At 44.2% G+C, this 26,549-nt stretch overlaps 1 pseudogene; it reads right to left on the bottom strand.

Annotated features, from left to right (window-relative positions):
- Positions 1-26,264, bottom strand: part of LOC131810577 (myomegalin-like) — a 42,794-nt pseudogene extending 16,530 nt beyond the window's left edge.
- Positions 26,265-26,549: the final 285 nt, after the last annotated feature.

Genomic DNA, 26,549 nt, shown 5'->3' with positions numbered 1-26,549 from the left:
CAGAATTTACAATCAAGGTATCACAGCCTGTGCTTCCGGTCCAAGCCACCAATCTGTAACCTGTCCCAGGGTAGAAATGAACCGTGTGCCCTAGGAAGGGGGGCTTGTCACCTCTTCTGAATCCCTCTACTGCTACTACCCTTCACGCCCTCAACCTAATGATGTCAGGAGCTGAAATTGATGAAGAGCATGTTTCACAGCAGGAGACTGCCATAGGCATGGAAAGGACTCCCTAGAAATGGCCACTTTGTCTCGCGTAGGCAAGGCACAAAAGCTCTCACCCATGTCCTGCCTGAAGGTACGTCACCAGTGTGTCAGGCTTTCAGCAGACTTGGTGGTACCCCACACTGGCAGCAACAAGAAAGGAGCAGGTCTAGGGCCTGACGAAATGATGACACACACACACACACATACACCAGAAAGACAACAGTAAAGTCATTTCCCAAAAAAAAGCAAGCAGGGCCACTCGCCAGTCCCCTGCTGGCGACCTGCACACCCTAGGTCATTTTTCAAAACTCCGTCACCAAGCCAAAGCCATGCAGGGCCACATGGGGCAGGGCAGCCTGGCCCAAGCACATGAAGGCCACAGGAAGTGCTCACTTTCTCCCAGTTGTTTCTGCAGCATCTACCGCTCCTGCTGAGTCTCTGCCAAGGAGACCACAGGGGTCTCACAGCAGCCAAGGAGGGGAGGGCCAGTGGGGCTGAAAGGCAAGAAGCTGGTGCTGCTGAGGGCAGTGGTGCCTTGGAAAGGCTAATCAGTGTGGGTATGGAGGGAAAGTGAAGACCTAGAAACACAGAATTGGGAAGAAAGGAGACACATCACTAGAAAGAAAGGAATGGGGAAAAGATGAAGAAGATTAAACTATTTCTTGTCCTGATGTCTCCTTGAGGGGAGGCTATCATTCAGCATGGTGTGGGCCAACAAGGTGAAGGGCCAGGGTTGCCATCCCAAAGCCAGGCTTAGTGGACCCCTCCTCCTTCTCCCTTGCCAGGGACATTCGGCATACATATTCTATGCTCATCTTGGAAACAACCAGCTAAAGTAGGCAACATAGCATAGCTGTATCCCAAGCAGCTATGAGAGCCTCTCCCAGCTGTCCCAGACACAGAGGGGTCAGGACGTCTGCACGTTAATGCTCCCAATCACCCCTGGGCGTGAGTCAGTCCTTGCCCCTGTGACAAGATTCCCTACACCTGGAACTCCTCTGAGAATATGAGGGCTCACCCTGAGGAGGGCAGAAGTGGGCTAGGACTGTGGGGAATGTGCATTCCTCATGCATGTCATTTGAGTCTCATGGAGACAAACCTGAGAATATCAAATCAATGCACTCATTCACCAAAAGAAAAATCAAGGTCTTGGTAAAGTGACTCAGACACAATAGCTTGCATGCCAGTCCAGGCATTCAAATCACTTAGGAAAAATTCTTAATACATGCAGTTGCTTCAGGCTCTGCTCTACTAAGTCAAAAACTTTAGGAGGAGGGCTTGTAAATTTGCATTTAAAATAAATCTCCACAGATGACCATGATGTAGCCCATCTATGGACAAGTCTTTAGGGACCCTGGGACATTCTGATGTCTGAATCGATCTCCCCTTTCCTGAAAACAGTTATATGGCAGGAAACCCGCAGAGGGAGCAGAAACCAAGACTGATCTGTGGAGAATGCCTCCATGGAAAACAATGAGTACACTCTAATCATATCCCTCCCCTGGGATGCTGATACACTGTCAGAGAAACACTGTGAGGATACCCTCGTTGCCCAGTGACACAGCTTAGGCATCCTTCAGGCAGGCGTTCTGATTTTAAAACCCCTGGCCTTCTGCTCCATTTGACCCCAGAGCATTTGCACAGATGTCTACAGCACTAGGCAAACAGCTTTTCCCCATGACTTCCTGGGCCAGCTGCTGCCTACTCTGGCCCAGAAACTTTGAGCCCCAGCTCAGAAAATGTCAGACACATTCCCTTCTTAAGATTTTGGCTGAAGGGCTCTCAGGAGAAATGGGAGCTACAGAAGGACAACATGTGCCTTCTGCGGGCACCTTATGACAAACCACACCGAGGGCAGCCAGCTGGTTGTGGCAAGAGGTAGGAGGCAGGGACAAGGCTTGCCTTCTTGCCATCACTGGTGTGGGGCTCTAACTGAACAGCACACTCTGGCAATTAAGTTGGGGCAGCTAAATGAAATATACCCCTCCAACTGGCTGCAGGACAGGCACGACGTACATATCAAGGGCTGCCCAGCTGTTCATAAATCAATGAATGAATGACCATGTAATGTGAACAGAATCTTGCAGGATCCTGAAGCATCCCAAGTTGTTACAGAGGCTCGCCCTGAAGAGAAAATGGGTAATGCTTCCAGGCTAGCCATGAAGTGACTTTCTTTTTGTTCTGTGGTGACTATAATCATGGGAGAGACATTTTGCCTCTTTGCTCCCCAGAGTGAAGTGAAAGAAAGAAATGAAAATGTTTACTTAAAAACGATTTGCTGACTACTGGTAAAAATTGGTATTCTGATCAAAGTCTACTGCAGATCTCTGATTTGCCTAAAATATTTAGAACCAAGAAAATGCAGACACAATTGGTGGACAAGGAAGGCCTCTTGATTTCATCTAGGATCTGATACCTAGAAGCCTCTGACAGTAGAAACATTTGTCCCTGAAGAAAAGTCAAACAGGCTGCTGAGGGAAAGGAAACAGCGCTCCTGCTGTGTTGGATGTTGCATACCTGGATGGGCCTGGCTGGCCTCCTGGGGGGGGGCGGTTCTGGGGAGCTGGCAAGCTGATGGGGTTGCTGCTGGTTTTGGCTTTAACCCCTTGAGGCTCACTGGTTGCTGATGGCTTAGAAGACAGTACAGTGGAATGACTTGAATGATGGTGGAATCTACAAAACCCATGAATGTAAGAAAATGTTCAGTGGTCGACAAAGAACTGGCCTTCTATTGAGAGAAGGGTACCAGGGCAGGGCCTGGCTTTCTGGGAAAGCACCAAGCACAAACACTGTGAGTCATATGTATTTCCTTATTTGCAGTTAGCTTCTTGCGGGAGGCAAACCACCTGAGAGGTGAGAGTGGGCCCAGACCCAAAAACTGTGAAAATGGCATTTCCAAAAGTACCAGATGGGAGCAACAGCATCCATGATTGCGGACAGATACCCAGGGGACACTAGTTCAGGACATGCAGTGAGCAAGACCTCTGCAGGAGGGAGATGATGTCCCATTTGGAGAAGGAAGTCAGACAGACGGTCTGTGCTCATAAGACAATGGGGAAGAGCCTGTCTGGATGTTCTCGCTCTCCCCACTGTGCTTCCCCTTGGGTCTACCAGCTTGCAAATCCAGTGGAGACCCCACAACACCCCCTAGAGTCAGGAGCAGAGCAAATATCCTGAAGCACTGGGGCCCTGTACTTGGTGCTTGGTCCCAGGGCCACATTCAGCCTGATACAAACCAGGGAGGATCTACAAGGCCAGGCTAGAGAAACAGGTTACCTGAATGACCAGGCAGCGCCTTCTTCTCTATGTAGTGTGTGTACACGCTGGCTATATCCATGTCAGAGCAGGCTTCCAGCTCATCAGACAGGAAGGAGGAACTGCTGGGAGAGCGCTGGGAGTCTGACAAGGCGTGGCTGCTGGAGGGAGTGATGGACCGGGTATTCAGCTTGGCCTGCAGGACCTCAATCACTTTCTCTTTCTCTGGCAGTTCTCTGCTGAGCCTAGTGGGGTGAAAGGAGACAATAGGTGAAGCCAAGGACACTGGCCCAACTTGTCCTGACCAAGGCACATAGGAAAAAACACCTAAGTCAAGGGAACCATTCCTGTGAAGAACCACCAAAATACATTGACTTTTTATCCTGCCACATTGCTCAATTGCTGTATGAGTTCTAGTAGTTTGAGGGTGGAGTCTTTGGGGTTTTCATATAAAGAATCATGTCATCTGCGAAGAGAGAGAGTTTGACTTCTTCATTGCCAATTTGGATACCTTTTATTTCTCTTTGTTGTCTGATTGCTGTTGCTGGGACTTCTAATACTATGTTGAACAAGAGTGATGAGAGTGGGCATCCTTGTCTTGTTCCTGATCTCAATGGGAAGTCTGCAAGCTTTTACCCATTGAGGATGATATTTGCTGTGGGTCTTTAATAGATAGATTTGATAAAGTTCAGGAATGTTCCCTCTATCCCTATACTTTGAAGCATTTTAATCAGAAACGGATGCTGGATTTTGTCAAAGGCTTTTTCTGCATCGATTGAGAGGACCATGTGGTTCTTCTCTCTTCTCTTATTAATTTGTTCTATCACATTGATTGATTTGTGAATGTTGAACCATCCTTGTAGCCCAGGGATGAATCCCACCTGGTCATGGTGGATAATATTTTTAATGTGCTGTTAGATCTTGCTTGCTAGGATCTTGTTGAGAATCTTAGCATCCATATTCATCAGTGATATTGGTCTGAAATTCTTCTTTTTGGTAGGGTCTTTGCCTGGTTTGGGGATCAGGGTAATTCTGGATTCATAGAAAGAGTCTGGAAGTTTTCCTTCTGCTTCAATTTTCTGAAACAGCTTCAGAAGAATAGGTGTTATTTCTTCTTTGAAAGTTTGGTAGAATTCCCCAGGGAATCCATCAGGTCCTGGGCTCTTGTTTTTTGGGAGGTTGTTGATCACAGCTTCAATCTCGTTACTAGATACCGGTCTATTCAGGTTGTCAATTTCTTCCTGGTTCAGTTGTGGGAGTTTATAGTTCTCCAAGAATGCATCCATTTCATCTAGGTTGCTTAGCTTATTGGCATATAACTGTTGAAAATAGCTTCTGATGATTGTTTCTACTTCCTTGGTGTTCGTTGTGATCTCTCCCTTTTCATTCATAATTTTATGAATTTGGGCTTTCTCTCTTTTCTTTTGGATTAGTGTGGACAATGATTTATCGATCTTATTGATTCTTTAAAAAAACGGCTTCTAGTTTCATTGATACGTTCTACTGAGTCAATGTACAGAAACCAGTGGCTTTCTTATACACTAACAATGAAAATACAGAAAAGGAAATTAGAGAATTGATTCCATTTACTATAGCACCAAGAACCATAAAACACCTGAGAATAAACCTAACCAAAGAGGTAAAGGATCTGTGTTCGATGAACTACAGGACACTCGTGAAAGAAATTGAAGAAGACACAAAAAGATGGAAGACCATTCCATGCTCTTGGATCAGAAGAATAAACATTGTTAAAATGTCTATACTGCCTAGAGCAATATATACTTTTAATGCCATTCCGATCAAAATTCCACCGGTATTCTTCAAAGAGCTGGAGCAAATAATCCAAAAATTTGTATGGAACCAGAAGAGACCCCGAATTGCTAAGGAAGTGTTGAAAAACAAAAATAAAGCTGGGGGTATCACGTTACCTGATTTCAAGCTTTACTAAAAGCTGTGATCACCGAGACAGCATAGTACTGGCATAAAAACAGACACATAGACCAGTGGAACAGAGTAGAGAGCCCAATATGGACCCTCAAGTCTATGGGCAAATAATCTTCAACAAAGCAGGAAAAAATATACAGTGGAAAAAAGACAGTCTTCAATAAATAGTGCTGGGAAATATGTAGAATGAAACTTGACCATTCTTTTACACCATACCTAAAGATAAACTCAAAATGGATAAAAGACCTCAACGTGAGACAGGAATCCATCAGAATCCTAGAGGAGAACATAGGCAGTAATCTCTTTGATATCAGCCACAGCAACTTCTTTTAAGATATGTCTCCAAAGGTAAAGGAAACAAAAGCAAAAATAAAGTTTTGGGACTTAATCAAAATCAAAAGCTTCTGCACAGCAAAAGAAACAGTCAAGAAAACAAAGAGGCAACCCACAGAATGGGAGAAGATATTTGCAAATGACAGTACAGACAAAAGGTTGATATCCAGGATCTATAATGAACTCCTCAAACTCAACACACACAAAACAGACAATCATATCAAAAAATGGGGGGCGCCTGGGTGGCTCAGTGGATTGGGCCGCTGCCTTCGGCTCAGGTCGTGATCTCGGGGTCCTGGGATCGAGTCCCGCATTGGGCTCTCTGCTCAGCAGGGAGCCTGCTTCCTTCTCTCTCTCTCTGCCTGCCTCTCAGTGTACTTGTAATTTCTCTGTCAAATAAATAAATAAAATCTTAAAAAAAAAATGGGCAGAAGATATAAACAAACACTTCTCCAATAAAGACATACAAATGGCTATGAGACACATGAAAAAATGTTCATCATCACTAGCCATCAGGGAGATTCAAATTAAAACCACTTTGAGATATCACCTTACACCAGTTAGAGTGGCCAAAATTAACAAGACAGGAAACAACATGTGTTGGAGGGGATGTGGAGAAAGGGGAACTCTCTTACAGTGCGGTGGGAATGCAAGTTGGTGCAGCCTCTTTGGAGAACAGTGTGGAGATTCCTCAAGAAATTAAAAATAGAACTTCCTTATGATCCTGCAATTGCACTCCTGGGTATTTACCCCCAAAATACAGATGTAGTGGAAACAAGGGCCATCTGTACCCCAATGTTTATAGCAGCAATGGCCAAACTGTGGAAAGAACCAAGATGCCGTTCAGTGGACAAATGGATAAGGAAGATGTGGTCCATATACACTATGGAGTATTATGCCTCCATCAGAAAGGAGGAATCCCAACTTTTGTAGCAACAGGGACGGTACTGGAAGAGATTATGCTGAGTGAAATAAGTCAAGCAGAGAGAGTCAATCATCCTATGACTTCAGTTATTTGTGAAGCATAACAAATAGCATGGAGGACCTGGGGAGTTAGAGAGGAGTAGGGAGTTGGGGAAAATTGAAAAGGTAGGAGAATCATGAGAGACTATGGACTCTGAAAAACAATCTGAGGGTTTAGAAAGGGCGGGGGGTGGGAGGTTGGGGTACTAGGTGGTGGGTATTATAGAGGGCATGGATTGCATGGAGCACTGGGTGTGGTGCAAAAATAATGAATACTGTTATGCTGAAAATAAATAAAAAATAAATTAAAAAAAAAAAGAACCACCAAAATAACCTATCACTGCTTAGGGGTGGAGAGTAGGTTGGTGCAGTGGCAAGAAGAGTGCCAATCACCACCCAGGGCACTGGCCACAGGAGACGCCAGAAACTAGCACAGACTCTGTGAGCCCTGTAAGGCACAGCTGCTCCAAGTTTGGCCCCAAGAGCTGCTGGTTACCAGTCTCCAAGTAACTGAAGGTAAGTGGTGACAAATACATAGCAGTCTGGCATCGCCCTTGACAACCGAGAGCAGGATGCATGGAATCATGTGGATGATTGAGGTACAGCCCAGGTATGTGTCCAGGATGGATTAGCAATGAAAACAAAACCAAAACGCTTTGCTCTTCAACGCAGGGACTTGGAGCAGCACTACATGGTCTAAAGCAGGCTTCTGACAGAGAGGGGCTTGGACTAGAGGCTACAGCTACAGATTTTGAGCCCATATTTTACTGTACATGGTAAGATTCTCTGCAGTGACTCATTGAAAACTGGTTCCTAAGAGATCATAGCCTCCCAGGAGTTTGCAACACCCAGGCCTTTCCCCCACCCTCTGAGAAACTACATTATTATTCTCTAATTCTTTTTTCCCCCCAGAGGAACTGGACTACTACTACCAAATGAGCTGCCAATGTGGCTTAACCTAAGTCAACTCAGCAGCACAGCCTCATGTTTAAATGCCCAGGAAGAAAGCAGAGGAGAGCCTTGGGGGTACCAAGGACCCCTGGAACCTGGTTACTTTACTGTTGGGTCAGACTGAGTTATGCTCCAAGCCTGGAGCATAATTACACAATAGAAATCAACAGAATTATAGCAAAAGAGAGGCTAAAGTGTCTCATGAATAAATGAACATGTTATAATCAGCATTTCCCTGCCCCAATTTGTAAAGTTACAGTCATCTGGACCCCTTGGGCCTTGTTCCTGATTCCTTTACCAGATCCTATTTCAAGTTACCTGAGGGCCAGCGGTTCAAGTCCAGCTTGATCTTTCTCACTTTTATGATCCTCTGTAAGCCAAATTTAGAAAAACATGGTAAGAAATTAAATAGATCCCACTTCCTAAATTATAAATGCAAGAGCATCTTTGGGTACAGAATGGTGATTCCTCTGTGTGTGTCCAAGACATGTAGGAGAATTACTTGGGAAGGGTGCAGATTGTAGCTTCAGAGGGGCTGTGGGCTCTCTTGAACTCACCAGGCAGACCTCCCCTGACCTCATGATCAGTCTCAGGACTTCCTCTACCCTAAATCAATGCAAAGAAGTTTGAAGCACACTTGCTCAGCTTCTCTCTGGAATATTCCACCCTCTAAGCCTGCAACAGACTCACTCTCAGATGCATGCTCTGTGTCCCATCATAGCATTCGTGGAGAGCCCACTCTCGCTCTATCCTGTCCCACCTCTGCACCTGCCACCAGTGTGTGGGATGGTTGGTCCCCAAGACTGATCCTGCTATCTCTTGGTACTCTCAGGAAATGTCTTCTAAGTAAAGAACTCCAATAATAACCCGTATTCCTAGCTCTTGCACTATGACATTCAGTGCTCAAACCACATCCAAAGGGCAGCGTGCTTTAACTATACTGGAATTATATTTATGTATGACACCATGTGATACAAAGAGATGTTGAAAGGCTAAACCATTGCCCAAAGCAAATTAATGGCAGCATACGGGACACCAATGGGTCTTGCAATTCTCAGGTCAGGCTCTTTTCACTATGATGACATCCTCCAATCTCTTCTCCCTTTCTCCCCCTTAGCACTGGATGGACACAGCCTGCTTCCTTAAAGGTCACTTGCCATGAGTGCTCCAGTTTCTGCCATTGCAATAATGAACTCCGAATCTTGTGTTTCTCCTCAGTGTTCCCCACCAGCCAGTCTTGATACTGTAATGGCCCCAGGAAATGAAATGGAATATGACCTGGGTATGGGGAGTTAGAGAGGAGAAGGGAGTTGGGGGAAATTGGAAGGGGAGGTGAACCATGAAAGACTATGGACTCTGAAAAACAATCTGAGGGTTTTGAAGGGGCGGGGGATGGGAGGTTGGGGTACCAGGTGGTGGGTATTAGAGAGGGCATGGATTGCATGGAGCACTGGGTGTGGTGCAAAAATAATAAATACTGTTATGCTGAAAATAAAGAAAAAATAAATTAAAAAAAAAAAAAAGACTGTGGTGGAGGTGTGGTGGCCACCTGGGCCTGGGGCTATGGGAGTGACTGAGTGTGTGCCAAAGCCCTGTGGTAAACTTACTAGGGCTGAGTTTGCTGGCAAGCCTCTCTGTCAGCTGGCTTCCCTGGGCAAGTTGCTCTCAAAAGCTCTGCCCCAGGTAGTAGTCAATGTCATTGCTCCTAATAAGGTCCTCAAAAGATTTTACTGTCTCTTTCACATGCTGGGTAAGAAGGTAACACATGTCTTTCCCTTCTCGTATCTTCTGGCATAGGTATAACAGCTCTCGGGCCTGATCCTGAATCAGGGAATCATATTTCCTAATACAGGAGAGAAGAGGAAAAAGTAAGAATGAAAAGGAGTGAATGTGAAATTATGGGCCTTCAGTAGAGATTTCTGTGAGAACATTTCAAAGGAGCTCCCCAGGCTGAATTCTGGCACAAAAACTGAAGTATATAAGAGTAAATCCCGCTCTGATACATGATGTCAGTTTAGTAATTTAGTGGTTCTTACAATGTTTTGTGCATGTTAGCCTTATGTCCAGGAGAATTGTAGGTCCTGTAGAGGTAAATATGCTGCCCAGTTTTACATTTCTCATGGGACTAGTAGAGTGTAGATTCATAGCTGATACTCAAGAAACACTAAACATATTTGCTGAGTAGATATTCAAAAGACACAATAAATAAAATTAAGTTCAGTGACTAGAATCACTTAATCCTGGGATACCTGGCTGGCTGGCTCAGTAAGAAGAGCTCACGACTCTTGATGATGGGGTCAGGAGTTCAAGCCCCAAGTTGAGTGGAGACATTATGTAAAATAAATAAATAAATATATAAACTTGAGGGGAAAAAGGAATCACTTAATTCTAAGCCTAGATAAGATCTTTCACGCCTTCGTGATGATCATGGAAGATCATCTCTATTATGGCAGACTGTTTTGCCAAAATAGCCATTGCTTTCCTTTTCCACATGTTGTTTTGCCAATGTGCCTTTGCTCCTTCTCTCACTGGCAGGTAGAGGCTGTTCTCCACCTCCTTAAATCTGGGCAAGCTCTGTGACTACTGTGACTGAGGTAATAAGGGAAGCGACACTGTGCTAAGTCCAGGAGTAGCTCTGAAATGTCCTGGCAACTTCTACTTCTGCTCTGTTGGAAGCCAGCCACCATGCAGAAGTGGAACAACCTAAGACCACTTGAGAGGCCCACCCCAAGAAGAAAGGCCCTGGAAGACAAGGAGACAAGGGGGGGAAAGAGAGAAGGCAAGGAGCATCATATCACCGGACACATGAAGCTATTGGATGGCTGCCCCAGGAGAGACACCCAAGCAATAGCCACCTTGCTGAGCCCTGTAAATCCACATAAATTATTGTTTGAGGCCACTAAGCTTTTGCATGGTTTGATGCTCAGCGCAGATAACAAGGACAGATACCCAGTGTCTTCCAACACAAAGTACTGTATTCCAACACAAAGTCATACTGAGAGCTTAATATATGTTAGGCAATTTTGATCACTTGTACTAATTCATTTAAACCCAGTAACCACCTGTTGAGATAGGTTCTCTTACTCTCTTCATTTAATAGGTAAGGAAAGAGCCCAGAAAGTCTAAGTAAGTTGAACAGCTAGAAAGTGCTAGAGCTAGGATTCAGACCCAGGCAATCTAACTCCAGCCTTCCTACTACACCACATATCCAGTTGCTTTACTAATAGATTCCTGAGAGGAAATCCCAGAGACCTGGTGTTTCCCAAGCAGGGCCTATGGACCTTTCTTTGGATCTAGGCCTAGCATGGAAGTAGGCACTCTTCTGATCACCTTATTGGGTTCTCTCTTCTACCTGTCTGGGCTAGCCCACGTCCAACACAAACTTAGACATTTTCAATCCTATCAGGAGCCAAAGATTGTCCCCCTTACCCAGCCCAGGAGGCTGATCTCAGTTCCTCTGCCAGTTTCCCTTCTACTCCAGTTTTTGGGAGCTGGGCCTCTAGCTGGGACACTCTCTGGATCAGACTCTCCAGATCCTTTTTAACCTGAAGCCCAGGGGGTAGAAAGCCCCAGTGTCATCAGACAGCTACCTCTCATCTTCATCAGTGACACTGTGAGGTGAAGATCCCTCAACAGTGTCAATGGCCTTCAGCTTCCGTGGTGTCTCCAAACTAGATGAATAATCACTTGTAACTGAGAGAGACCGGACCTGGCTCTTGAGGTTCTGGATGATCTTGTTGGCATTCTGCAGCTGGGCCTTCAGGTCTCTGATGTCCTTCTGCAGGAGAGAGATGTCTTCTAACTTTCCATATGCATGGAACTCCTCCTGCTTCCCTTGAGAGCTCTCCAAGGGCTTCTTCCCTGGGGAGCTAGTCACTGAGAAGCCCAGGCGCCCCTCCATCAGGGCTGTTTCCCCTCAGAGCTGTCGTGTTCCTCACTCTCTTAGAAAAGACAAAGACATCTTCCTGCATAAAGCTACACATACTGCTAAGGCTTGGAGGCAGCTCTGGTGCCAGGGATAGGAATCGCTAGGGTGAAGGTTGAGGTGGTACTTTATTCAGCCCCATGCTTTACCAGCATTCAGACATGGTATTTCCACCCACTCAACAGTCCTGCAGGTCAGGAACCAGGCACAGTCACCTTCCACTGCCCTGAGTGTTTTTTCTATTCTCAATTTCAGTTTGGTGGGTGTACCTACAGTCAAAGTCCTTCTAGGATGGAAAAACAGATATTTTTAGCTTAGGGTTTACATATCTCCACAAGCTCATCTGGTCTCTTCATTAACAATTAAGCCTTAGATGATCACCAGTTGAACAGAACTTTCCTTCTTTTAATCAGCAGCAATATGTTGGAAACTAATTAGAGACATTCCCACTCACACTCAGCCTCATGTTGGACAAGAGTTCTCTGCCAAACTTCCTGTGCCTCACTGGTTCTGGGTACCCTTCCATCTACCATATCCCTGGGCCCTACTCCTCATTAGGTGTGGGACTGGCCAGTAGCTCCCATATGGGAAGGCCAACTCCAGGGAGGTCAGGTGAGACTTGCCCTTGTGTTTCTACAGTGACTGGTGCTCTCCTTCCACTGAGATTCATTCTCACTTCAGCCGCAGGTCTCATAGCCCAGATGCTGGAGGTCCACCTGCACCTGCTTGCTGTCCTGCTTCACCAAGGATTCACCTGCCCAGGAAGAGACAGAGGGTGTCACAGAGTTCTCTTGGAATGTCCCACATACCCCCTCAACCTCAGGGGCATGTGCCCTAGCCCTCAGGGGACAGGGAGTTAACAGTCAAAGTGGAATGGGTGCTTCTTTGGACCCAAGTGAGAGAAGAGACCACTCACTCCAGGCAGGACTTCCTTCCACCAGAATGAGCTCTGTGTGCCACTGGTGATCTCACCTACAACAACTGAGGGGACCAGATATCTTTATGTTAGGTATTATATATATTAACATCCCTAGAAACCCCCATGAAACTAGCAAGTGCTTTATCCACAGAGGCTCAGTAAATATGTGAATGGGGCTAAACTAATTTAGAGTCCTAAAACATCGAGATCCATACAGTTCTATAAGATAGCTACTAGCCCACAGCAAATATCATCCTCCATGGGGCTCACAGCCTTACCATTGAGATCAGCAACACGACAAGGATGCCCCCTCTCACCATTCTTGTTCAACATAGTATTAGAAGCCCTAGCAACAGCAATCAGACAACAAAGAGAAATAAAAGGTATTCAAATTGGCAAGGAAGAAGTCAAACTCTCTCTCCTCACAGATGACAGGATACTTTATATGGAAAACCCAAAAGACTCCATCCCCAAACTACTAGAACTAATATAGCAGTTCAGTCATGTCGTAGGATACAAAGTCAATGTACAGAAATCAGTTGCTTTCTTATATGCTAACAATGAAAATACAGAAAGGGAAATTAGAGAATTGATTCCATCTACTATAGCACCAAGAGCCATAAGATATCTGGGAATAAACCTAACCAAAGAGGTAAAGGGTGTGTACTCAAGGAACAACAGAACACACATGAAAGAAATCAAAGAAAACACAAAAAGATGGAAGACTATACCATGGTCATGGATCAGAAAAATAAACATTGCAAAAATGTCTATACTGCCTAGAGCAATCTATACTTTCAATGCCATTCCAATTAAAATTCCACCAGCATTTTCCAAAGAGCTGGAACAAACAATCCTAAAATCTGTATGGAATCAGAAAAGATGCCAAATTGCTAAGGAAACGTTGAAAAAGAAAAACAAAACCGGGGCATCACCTTGCCTGATTTCAAGCTTTACTACAAAGTTGTGATCACCAGGACAGCATGGCACTGGCATAAAAACAGACACATAGACCAGTGGAACAGAGTAGAGAGCTCAGATACGGACCCTCAACTCTACGAGCAAATAATCCTTGACAAAGCAGGAAAAAATATCCAGTGGAAAAAAGACAGACTCTTCAATAAATGGTGCTGGGAAAATTGGACAGCTATATGTAGAAGAATGAAACTCGACCATTCTCTTATACTGTACACAAAGGTAAACTCAAGATGGACAAAAGACCTCAATGTGTGCAGGAATCCATCAGAATCCTAGAGGAGAACATAGGCAGTAGCCTCTTCTATATCAGCCACAGCAACATCTTTCAAGATATGTCTCTAAAGGCAAAGAAAATAAAAGTGAAAATGAATTTTGGGGACTTCATCAACATCAAAAGCTTCTGCACAGCAAAGGAAATAGTCAAGAAAACAATGAGGCAACCCACGGAATGGGAGAAGATATTTGCAAATGACAGTACAGACAAAAGGTTGATATCCAGGATCTATAATGAACTCCTCAAACTCAACACACATAAAACAGATAATAATATCAAAAAATGGGCAGAAGACATGAACAGACACTTCTCCAATGAAGACATGCAACTAGCTAAGAGACACATGGAAAAATGTTCATCATCACTAGCCATCAGGGAGATTCAAATCAAAATCACATTGAGATACCACCTTACACCAGTCAGAATGGCCAAAATTAACAAAACAGTAAATAATGTGTGTTGGAGAGGATGTGGAAAAAGGGGAACCCTCTTACACAAGTTGGTGCAGCCACATTGGAAAACAGTGTGTAGATTCCTTAAGAAATTAAAAATAGAGCTTCCCTACGACCCTGCAATTGCACTACTGGGTATTTAACCCAAAGATACAGATGTAGTGAAAAGAAGGGCCATCTGTACCCCAATGTTCATAGCAGCAATGGCCACGGTCACCAAACTGTGGAAAGAACCAAGATGCCCTTCAACAGATTAATGGATAAGGAAGATGTGGTCCATATACACTATGGAGTATTATGCCTCCATCAGAATGGATGAATACCCAACTTTTGTAGCAACATGGACGGGACTGGAAGAGATGATGCTGAGTGAAAGAAGTCAAGCAGAGAGAGTCAATTATCATATGGTTTCACTTATTTGTGGAGCATAACAAATAGCATGGAGGACATGGGGTGATGGAGAGGAGAAGGGAGCTGAGAGAAATTGGAAGGGGAGGTGAACCGTGAGAGACTATGGACCCTGAAAAACAACCTGAGGGTTTTGAAGGGGTGGGGGTGGGAGGTTGGGGAACCAGGTGGTGGGTATAGGAGAGGGCACGGATTGCATGGAGCACTGGGTGTGGTGCAAAAACAATGAATACTGTTATACTGAAAACAGATAAAAAAATTAATTAAAAGTAAACAAAATTTTGAAGCTGAATCAGACACATCTCATGTGCTCCATAAGCATTTCAATCACCATAGAAGGTTCTAGGAGAAAGCATGGATTCTAAACCAACAGTGATGGTATATTTTTGAAGAATGTGATTTGGTACCAAGAGGAGGAGAGAAACTATCAGTATATGTTGAGGGATGTAAAGCACTTTGCTGACTATAGCAAAAATCAGCAAACCTAGATGTTAGCCCATTTCTTTCCTATATGCTTACTGCAAACTTGCTTTGTTTTTTTATTCTTCTCTTCCAGGTGCTAAAACTGAAGTTAAATAACCATTTCCACAATTCTAGGACCCTGGTCAGGATTAAATTTGTTTTGAGGCTGGGGAAGAAAAGGGAAGTCTACAAGAAGCGCATAGACAGATGTCTTAGTGATGGTGAACCTAAGACTTACTAAGCATGACTCTGTATTTCTCCAGCTGGTTGGCCTGGGCAAAGACTGTGGCTTCTGATATCAGCAGTTTCTCCTGGAGGTCCTGGTAGCATTGTCTGCACTGGGCCAGCTGGGAGTGCAGGTGCGTGGTGGATCCAGGAAGGCTAAATTCTGATGGAATCCCATGGTCTCGGGCCTGGGGCCAGTTATTCACCTGTGAAAAGAGCCAGCATAGGGACAAGGCAGTAACAGTCCTGGGCAGTCCTGGCCCCGTCCCTTTCTGACCCCCTGTGGACTATATTCATGGGTTTGTCCCAGCATTCCTCAATCCCCTTGGTAGTGGCTTGCTTTCCAGCTCCAAGCTCCTGCAGAGCTAGGATAATGTTTTATTCATCTCTGTATTTTCAGCACAAAGTACAGTGCCACTAGAGTTCACTGAGGGGCTCTCAGTAAAGGTTGGTTCAGCGGTTAAAGAGAGGAGAGGTAGAAACCTCTCATCTATCCTCATGCTCCTGTCGCAGCCTTTTCCTCCACTCCCTCCACCTCAAATCCTCTCTAGTCTCCATTTAATCAATAGTTAGCAAAGCCCCTCCCCTTAGGAGGATCCCAACAGCCCAATCCTGTGGCCCATGAACAGACACCTAGGATGGGCTGTGATGAAAATGGCAGTGATATGGAGAGGTGTCATTACACAACACTTGTTGGGGCTTCCTTAAGTCCCAAGCATCCCTATATGGCATCCTATTGAAATGACCTGTTTTATGCCATCTTTCCCCACCACACTGCAGACTTAAGGGCAGAGACCAGGTCTTTTTGCCTGCTGCCGAATGCCTAGAGTGCCATATGGAAAATGAAACACTATTTATGAAAAATTAATTACCCAAGTAATGTTTGTGAGACAATGTTATAAAAGCTTTTCCAAAGGCTGAATTTGTGAGGAATACTATTACAGTTGCTTTTGGGGCAAAGAAGCCCTTCCCTCAGACCTTCTGACCCATAGAGAACTGTTTTAGGTAAAAACTGTTACCTCCAGGCCTTCTCCACAGGTCTCTATTCCCATCCAAACCCACACTTACTTGGTGGCCATCCATGGCGAGGCAACCCCAAGGTCAAGACTCTGGGGTCTGGGGCAGGGCCTTATGGTCACGTGCTCCTCCTCCTGGCATTGGGGTTTCTCAGGAGAACAGACCAGCTCTGTGTTCATTCTGTCGATCTTCTGGGCCAGGTGTGCAAGGAGCTCTGGGCTAAGCTTACTGTTCCCGTCCTTGCTGTTTAGCATGAGCTGTTCTTTGAGGAGGCTGATGATGTTGTGGGCATTCTTCAGTTTTCCCCGCAGCTTTCTGAATTCAGCCTGAAGGCTATTCTCATTCAGACTCCCTCTGGCTACCAGTTTCCACTGCCACCTCGCCCTTCTCCTTGTCTTCCTCAATCTCCCATCCGTCAGACATTGCTTCTCCCATCTGCTCTTTCAGCTCTGCATTCTTAAGGCAAAGGCTCAGCATGGTGTTCCTGTAGGAAACACAATACACACCATGAGGGGGTGGCTCCTCTCTCGGCCTCAGTTCCCGTAGTCCCCATCTCAGCCCATCAGAGACTAGAGACACCCCAAAGCAGGAAGCCACCTCAGAAACGGACAAGGGCTTCCTTATTGGATAGACTCAGGAGGAGAGACTCCCGCATTATCACAGCTACTTGGTGGCAACACAGTCCCTAAAATTCTTGGATTCAACACACATGGTCTAGTTGTCTTTACCCTGGTCATCAAGCCTCATGTTCATTTTTTTTTTTAAGATTTTATTTTTTTGAGATAGAGAATGAGAGCATAAGTAGTAAGTAGTGGCAGAGGCAGAAGGAGAGGAAGAAGGAGAAACAGGCACCCATTGAGCAGGGAGCTGGATGCAGGACTTGATCCCAGAACCTGGGATCGGCGAGGTCAAGTCAAAAGCAGATGCTGAGCTGACTGAGCTACCCAGGCGCCCACTCAGCCTCATGTTCTACTTTTCACTGGTCTCTGGAATAAACAAAGGTACTTACAGTGTTAAAAAAAAAAAAGAATAAGAAAGACCTTTCCTGGGACAAATTTATTATGGGTTCTACAATTCTATTCATTATCATTGGTCAATTTTCAACCACTGTATGAGAAATTGGGACCTAGGAAAACAAGAAATAAATAATACCAATCAGAACTACCATCAAATATACTTCCGTAGTTATTTGCTCTTTTGACAGATCATCTTCATGAGGTCAGGGACCCTTCCTATCCTGTTCACCCTGTATCCCCAGAGCCTCCACAGTGCCTGCCACATAAAACATGCATACTTGTAGAAGACATAAAATGGATAAACAACTAATTTTCACCAAGACATTCTAGACTCTATCCTTTCTTCACACCTATCCCTTTGCCAGGGTTGGATGGAACAACAACAACAACATTGCTTTAACAAGGCAATTCATTTAAAGAGGCAGTTTGCTTAACCTCTTCAAGCCTCAGTCTCCTTTTATATGAAATAAGGGTAACTCATACCTAGTAGAGCTACTGGTTGCTTAAATGGAATTGCATATATTGTCTAGTCAGTTCAGGGTCTACAACAGAGGAGTCATTTTATTCTGCTATACCAGCTGCAGACCTGAAAAGTACTAACATCAGAATTCTATAATGTACTTGTAAAAACAACAACAACAACAACAGAACCTCACAACTTTAGACCTGAGGCCTATGGATCTACATTTTACCAAATTCCTGCAGGTAATCCATAAGCACACTGTATTGAGAACTGCTGACTAGAAGAGGCACAGTAAACTATTAGTTAACACCTGAAGAATTAGCAGTTGGCTCTCCCCCAGATTGAGTTTCTTAGAATCTTGAACTGACTGGCTCAGTCAGAAGAGCATGTGACTCTTGATCTCGAGGTTGAGAGTTCAAGCCCCATGGTGAGCAGAGAGATTACTTAAACAACAACAACTTATGCTTTCACTTAAGTAGAAAGAAATATCATGGGGGAACCTGGGTGACTCAGTCGGTTAAGGATCCAACTCTTGATTTCAGCTCAGGTCATGATCTCAGGGCTGTGAGACTTAGCCCCACATTAGGCTCTGCACCAGGCATGGAGACTGTTAAAAATTCTCTCTCTCCTCTCCTTCCAAACCTCCACCTCCTTGTGCATACAATCTCACATTTACTCTCTCTTTCTCTCTCTAAAAAAAAGAAAGAAAGAAAGAAAGAAAGAAAGGGGTGTCTGGGTGGCTCAGTCCCTTAAGTGTCTGCCTTCAGCTCAGGTCATGATCCCAGGGTCCTCAGATCAAGCCCTGCATTGGGCTCCCTGCTCAACAGAGAGCCAGCTCTCCCTCCCCTCTGCCTGCTGCTCTATCTACTTGTGCTTTCTCTGTATATCTCTATCAAATAAATAAATAAAAATCTTTTAAAAAAAAGGAAGGAATATCACAATTCAGAGTAAAAGAACCAGCATGAAGGATGATCACAAGAATATTTCCAAGACTGTACTAAAAAGTATATAGCATAGAATAAAAGGCTTAGATATTAAAAATTCAGAGGCAGGGTTCTAGCCACAGACTAATATGCAACTTTGGTCAGTCTAACCAATGAATCAGCTATATACCACTTCTGTAAAGTTAACAAAACAGCAGAGATTTCTAAAAGTGCTATTCCATGATTTAGGGATTCATGCCACTAAGAGAGAGGTGAGTGGAAGCAAAGGGGTCCCAGTATACATCATCTTCCCTCAGGGACTCTTCTGGTTCCACACACAGCAGTGAAGCATCATGGGTAGTAGGACATTCTTCAAAATGTTCCAGCCAATGCAAAAGAGCAATACCTGTCATACACCAGGAGATTTTCACTTGTGACTCTATGGCTAATAATGGGCATTATTACACGGAATTAAGACCAGATTTAAATAATTTGAATGATCATCATTATCCAAAATTATTGAGTTTTCTCTTAAGAATTTGAACCATTAATGCGCGGAGCTTGGGATGTGGACCAGGAAGCCCTAAAGCAGCACAAATGTCTTCCTTGCAGCGAGGTGAACTCCCTTGCCTATGGTGACCTCCCGATGGGCAGGCTCTCCTGCTCTGGGCAGTGTCCTACCTGATGTGGGCCACAGAGGATAATTCTGCTTCCTCAATTTGAGCCTTTAGCTCTTTCAGTTCCCCCTCAGCTCTCCTCTTCTCCTCTAAGTGTTGGTGGATCTTGGCCCTCAGGTGGAGCATTTCCTCCTGAAGACCTCTGTTATTGGCCCCTCCTGCTGAGGAAGGAGGGGGAAGACATACATTCTAGGTCTCCACAGCTGCCAGGCTTTTCCCCAAGGCCATATTGAGGAGCTGAAATATAATAATAATTTAAAGAAGTTAGGTCATGAGGAACATCAGATTGCAAAGGCAGCCATTAATGGGAACAAAAACGCCCTAAAATGAGCTCGCCCTAAGGACTTCCTTAGCCATAAGGGCCCTCGAGACTGGTCTGGATGGGGAGCACACGAGAGAGCCAGTGTTCAGAACTGCCGCCATGGGCAGGAAGAGCCACATCCAGATGTGGGTGAGAAAAAAAACACAAGCCCATCATAAATAAAAACCCAATGGAAACAATTGAGGTTTACACAGGACCAGAGTGTGGATGCTGATTTCTTCTCTCCCTGGGGAACCGAGTCTCCTGAGAGGCTTCTTACAAGACAGGAAACTTCCTTGACGCCACAATATCCAAGTCCTTGAATATAAAAATCTCAGCTTGAGACACCAGCTCTTGAGCCTAAGGCCAAGCCTGCACCTCATGCCCTAAAAAGGAAGACTGAGACAGGAGGCACTCAGCCACAGGTAAAACAGCAGCTTAATTTCACTGGCAGCAGGAGAATCACACCCCATAACTATGGAGAAGTTAAAGTGAGGGACGCCTGGGTGGCTCAGTTGGTTAAGCAGCTGCCTTCGGCTCGGGTCATGATCCCAGCGTCCTGGGATCGAGTCCCGTATCGGGCTCCTTGCTCAGCGGGGAGCCTGCTTCTCCCTCTGCCTCTGCCTGCCATTCTGTCTGCCTGTGCTCGCTCTCTCCCTCTCTCTCCCTGGTAAATAAATAAAAATTTAAAAAAAAAAAAAAAAGTGAGGTCACCTGCCCACTTGTTGCTTATCACTCTTGCGCTGATGCTGACAGGCAAACTCTGTCTACAAATTGAAGCACCTGAGGAGAAAACAAGATGGAAACAACTTCCCAACACCTTTCTATGTTCCGTGGATACTCCTAAAGTTACTCTTCAGTGTGTCAACTCAAGAAGATCATGTAACTTTTCCTGTAATGAGAATTTTTTAAAAGACTTTCTTATTGCTCATTTTGGGTTCCTCTCCAGTTTCCCCCACACTCTTAAAAGTATAGAAACCAAAACCTGAGTATGAGAACCCACTCCATGTATGACTAAGTATTTTTGTGCAAGGGTTTCTTGTCCATCCATCCAATATTAATCTTAATATATCCCAATGCTATGTTGCTTTTTTCTCCTCTCGGTGACTGCACTTTGGGGTTCTACTTAGCTTCGGGTCTATGTTGACCTCCCAATTTCCCACCTCTGTCCCACAGCTATTTGGGGCTCATGCTGTATCTTCTATCTGTATTAACAGTGTGGCTTGTACTTGTCACTGGTAAATTCGTTCTGGCTATCCAGAATAATTTCTCAATGATCAAAGTCTTCAAAATATTTTATTTGCATCTTCATAAATCAAGTAGTAGCCATTCGATTCGGCACGATTTGTAGAATTAATTACATGCTTTATACCTTCATTCAGGTCACAAATATATAGAACAGAACAGGGCCTGGAGCTGCTTAAATGGAACAATGACTGACAGAGCTGCTTGGCCTGGCACAAAGCCACAGACTTCTGCTTGTAATGGAGCTCAGTAAGACCTAGGCTGCATGGGTGGAGTTGATTCACAGCATTAATTTGCCAGTAGCACAGCCATTGAGGTTGCAAAAAAAGAAGAATGAAGAAAGATGCATAGACACAACTGCTCATTTCCCAGGCCTTCCTTGGGTTCTGAGCCTGACTTTTGCCTCTCTTGTTCTCCGACCAGTCTCAGTTAGGTTGGTCTATCTCCACATGTGCCATCAAGCACTTGAGACAAAATAAAGGGGGACTGGATAAAACCACTTTTGAAAATTTAGGACCTCAACCCCTCATTTAAACTATGAGATGTTACCTTTCTAAATAAACCCTTTTCAATGAACTTAGCTAAAATAAACATTGGCAGGGCACCTGGGTGGCTGTCAGTTAAGCATTTGCCTTCAGCCTCAGGTCTTGATCTCAGTGTCCTGGGACTGAGTCCCACATTGGGCTTCCTGCTCAGTGGGGAATCTGCTTCCTTCCTGCCCCGATCCCTGTTTGTCCTCTCTCTCTCAAATAAATAAATAAAACCTTTAAAAAATAAATAAATAAACATTACCATCAGCTTTGAATATGGGCACTTTATTCTTCACTAAAACCTAAGTGTTGTTTCTCTTTAAAAATAACAACTCACTTTGGGGCTTCTGGGTGGTTCAGTCAATCAAGTGTCTGCCTTTGGCTCAGTTCATGATCCCAGAGTCCTGGGATCGAGCTCCTCATTGGGCTTCCTGCTCATCAGGGAGTCTGATTGTCCCTCTCCCCCTACCCCCTGTTCATGCTCTCTCTTTCTCTCTCTCAAATAAATAAATCTTTAAAAATAACCTCATCTTAATGATATCTTTCTTTTTTTTTTTTTTTAAGTGGGCTCCATACCCAGGGAGGAGCACAATATGGGGCCTGAACTCATGACCTGGAGAACAAGACCTCAGCTGAGATCAAGACCTGGATGCCCAAGTAACTGACTGAGTCACCCAGGTACCCCATCTATATGTATATATTTTTAAACTGCCTTCTCACTGCTTGTTATCTTTCACTGATTTAAATACACCTACTTTCTTTAAAAATAAAAAATAAAGAACCACAGAATGTCAATACCAGAAAGGACCTGAAGGTACACCTAGTCTAATTTACCACATTAAAATTAGAAAATAGAGCTATGATTTGCTTCCCAGCTAATTTGGGTTCTGTGTCAGAGGAAGCTTGCTTTAGGCTAACTTATCTTTAAAATTGAAATGTAAATGCATGAAAAATGACTTAGAATCTAGCTTCTTAATCAGTTTTTCTTGCTCATCTATGGAAAGTTGACATTTCTATATGTTTTCCCAAATAAAACCCCAGGGCTTTCAGTATGTGTGGTGTTAGTATGAATCCTTTAGGTCTATTTTTAATTATATCTCATACAGGATCCTCCCCACTGGCCAGTTCCTAATTCATTTGTTCTATTGCTTCCATGGTATAATTAAACCTCTTTTGTGTGTGCTGGGTTTCCTTTTACCCTACAGAAATTCATATGCAAGTATGATCTCCTGTTTGAATTGCATTGTTTTGTTTTTACCCTATGACACATGTTTCACAATGTAAAGCAGTTCTCACACATGTGAAAGGCATTAATGATTTTTTTAAGTTCTTCACATGACGTTTACTGACTTTTTTCTCCTTCATTGCATTTGATACTTGATAACTTTTTTTCTGTTGCACACATTCAAATGAAGAAAGTCAATGCTTGATTCATTTCACAAGCATTTCCTAGTTATTTATTAGAGACCTTACGTTTGCTTGAGAATGGGATTTTGTGGGAGATACCTGGGGAAAATTAGCAACATAGCCAGATCTGAGACTTCCAGATGTGAACGAGACTAAAAATAAGGATGAAGCAACTTGTTTTGGCCAAAAGATAGCTCTTACCTTGGAAGGAACACAACGTGGGATGTGTTTGTTAGGGTAAATATGTGTATACCTGAGGTAGGAAGGTAGCTTGGTCTTGAATAAAGTTTACCTTCCAAGGATGTGGCAAAGAGGAACCCAGAGACTAACTGTAAGAGACTATTTCACCAGAAACCAGCAAACACCATTTTGAGAATCTGGACACAACAGTTATGGCAAAACAAGCCTTATTTATTTGGCAGCCAGACAGTCATGCCCTCAAACTCCAGGAAAGCTGAAGTGAATTTACAATGATTTCATAAACCAAAGTTCCTCCTACCCGAAACTAGACATTGATTTTTTTTTCTAATTTATCATTATTTTAATAGAGAACATTAAAATATAACATAGTGATACAAAAATATATTTAACATGTTGACATGACCCTATGGCCAAGAAGGAGCCATTCCTGTCTGAGGGTGTCACATAAGCAGACTAAAACTTAGATTACTTTCTGTCCCTGGAAATGCTTTTCTTTTTCTTTTTTTTTAATTAATTTTTTTTACTTTTTTAGCATAACAGTATTAATTATTTTTTCACCACACCCAGTGCTCCATGCAATCCGTGCCCTCTCCTATACCCACCTCCTGGATCCCCCAACCTCCCACACCCCACCCCTTCATAACCCTCAGATTGTTTTTCAGAGTCCATAGTCTCTCATGGTTCACCTCCCCTTCCAATTTCCCTCAACTCCCTTCTCCTCTCCATCTCCCCTTGTCCTCCATGCTATTTGTTATGCTCCACAAATAAGTGAAACCATATGATAATTGACTTTCTCTGCTTGGCTTATTTTCAAGGAAAGGTGATGGGAAGAAAGTTACACTTACCAAAGGTAGTCCATATACACTATGGAGAATTATACCTCCATCAGAAAGGATGGATATCTAACTTTTGTAGCAACATGGACGGGACTGGAAGAGATGATGCTGAGTGAAATAGGTCAAGCAGAGAGAGTCAATTATCATATGGTTTCACTTATTTGTGGAGCATAACAAATAGCATGGAGTACATGGAGAGTTAGAGAGGAGAAGGGAGTTGGGGGAAATTGGAAGGGGAGGTGAACCATGAGAGACTATGGACTCTAAAAAACAATCTGAGGGGTTTGAAGTGGTGGGGAGGTGGGAGTTTGGGGTACCAGGTGGTGGGTATTATAGAGGGCACGGATTGCATGGAGCACTGGGTGTGGTGAAAAAATAATTAATACTGTTATGCTGAAAATAAAAAATAAATTTAAAAAAATTAAAAGGAAAAAAAAGATATTCTCCATCCAGCAGGTATATAAATTTGTCTATCATGAGCCCTATCCAAAGACTAACAAATAATTTATTAAGTATCTCTGCCTAGTAATAGGACAGCCATTGCAAGGGAAATACACTTGCCCTAATGCAAAAGGTTTAGTTTAGTCCAGGGTTGAACTGACCTTTTCAAAATGTGATCTGGTTATTTGCCCCATACTAGGCTATAGGAAGGAAGGTTGAGGAAGGAATAACTTTACAAACCAGTTTGCCTACAACTGAGAACTAGAGCGAAGACTCACATGACTACTCATTGTTAAGATCGTGTCACTCAGAATCTGGCTGTCTTCACATCTGTGTCTCTTGTTCACTTTTTCTGGAGCTAATCCTGTCCACAGCAGCAATAACCACATGGCCAGCTGATACCCCAATCTAAATCTTAGAATGGACATTTGTTTATCTTGCAGATCCCTCTCTTCTCCCCAGAGCCCCTCAGTGACTTTAAGGAGTGAGAGGCAGAGGGATCTGACCGGAGAGGCAATACTGTACATAATTAAAGTCACAAACATTGGTTAGGAGAACTTAGGAGAAGCTGTTCAAGGAAAAGGAGAAGTGGAATTCATGCAAGAATTTAAGGGAGAAGTATGGGTCAGGTACGGCTAGAGCAATAAAAAGGGGATCTTGGGAGAAGGGGAAGAAATGGTGTTAAGGATGTGAGGTGTCCCAGACAGCCAACTACTCATGTCCTCAAGAGCCAAAGACTGTGTCATGTCCAGTGAGATTTGAGGAATGCTCATGTATGTTCTTTTTGTTGGTCTCCTCTTTTTCTTATACAGGAGGTATAGAGGCAGACCCAGAACACCTCATTTTCCCAGCAGTTTCTCTAATAGCTCCAAGGAAGCTAAAACTGGAAAAGCTCAGCTACTCCTGCAGAAGGACAGATACCAAATGATCTGTTTTCTCCTTAATAACTCAGAGACTCACAGGCACAGTCTATGTAGGAGGTGTAATTGCTAAGTGTCACTGGGCAAGGTGGAGACACACAGGAGTGCCAGCGAGTGCAGTGGGATCACTGTCAGTGACTTAATCTCTGAGGTCCAAGGCTTTCAACTCTTGAGCTTGTAAACTGCTGGTTGTACCTTCAGTGATGGCTGAACAGTATTTCAGCCCTGGGTACCAGGTTCTGAGGTTTGATAGAAGCTTGCTCTTGAAGTGTCACCTGCCGGTCACTGATGTGTCCCAACCTGGGTGGTCTGTCAGGTTGTCCAACAGACTTCTCTTTTGTGTAACGAGAGTTCACCAAGACAGAGATCCCTGCTTTGGAAGCATTTCCGATTCCCTTGGAGGTTCTCAGCACTTTCCTGAAGTGGATCTTAGGCCTGCCACCTCCCCCAGCAGCCCTCCAAAGACTTCCTGTCTTCTGTGGTGTGTTTTGGATACAAAAACCCAAGAGGGGAACTGTCCATGGTCTTGTTGTAAGTAAACATTCTTCTGAAGCTAGAGCTATAGGTGGTACATAGGGGCAAAGGGGGGAAGAAGGAGCAAGTGATAGAAGGAGTGGGGGAGAAAAGGTGGATTGGAAAGAAAAGTGGAGTGAGGATAGGGGTTGGCTGGCAACGTGGCTGGGAAGCTCAAGGAGGGCAGAAAGAAGATGGGAAGTGGTTTTATAAAAAGATAGCTTCTTACTCTAGGCTTACAAGGGCTGCAGGAGACTACCAGACCCCAAAGGGCTATGAGCCTGCCACCCTGGGAACCCAGAACCTGACTTGGACTTACTTGCTGGCTACTGTGTGCAGCTTCCTCCTCGATGCTATCTGTGAACTTGGTGCTAGCATCTTCAGTATTGCCCCCTGAAGCTGCACCTGGAAGTGAGTCCGGAAGAGAAAGGTGATTTCCTTCACAGGTGGCTTTCAGACAGCAGCTAAAATTACACATTTTGCCATCTGCCTCTGATTTCTTCCTTTCCCATATGCATGGCCCCCTAGCCAGCAGGGCTGAAGGTGGAACCACTGTGCCAAATCTGCAGAAAAGACTTATATCACTGATGCTTTCTAATATTTAAGCTTAAGCCTTAAAACATTCCCTGAGTTTGACTGCACAGACCTGTACCTAAGGAGCTGGCTGTTAGATAGAGTGATTACCCCATCACCTATTTCCAGAAAGCCTGAACTATTTCCTGTCCTGCCAGCCTGGCTATGTAACAACTTTGTCTTTTGAAAC

Source organism: Mustela lutreola, chromosome 10 (assembly GCF_030435805.1).
Source record: "Mustela lutreola isolate mMusLut2 chromosome 10, mMusLut2.pri, whole genome shotgun sequence".
Classification (NCBI taxonomy): Eukaryota; Metazoa; Chordata; class Mammalia; order Carnivora; family Mustelidae; genus Mustela; species Mustela lutreola.
The sequence above is the reverse complement of the archived record's forward strand: the minus strand, read 5'-3'. Positions and strand labels throughout refer to the sequence as shown.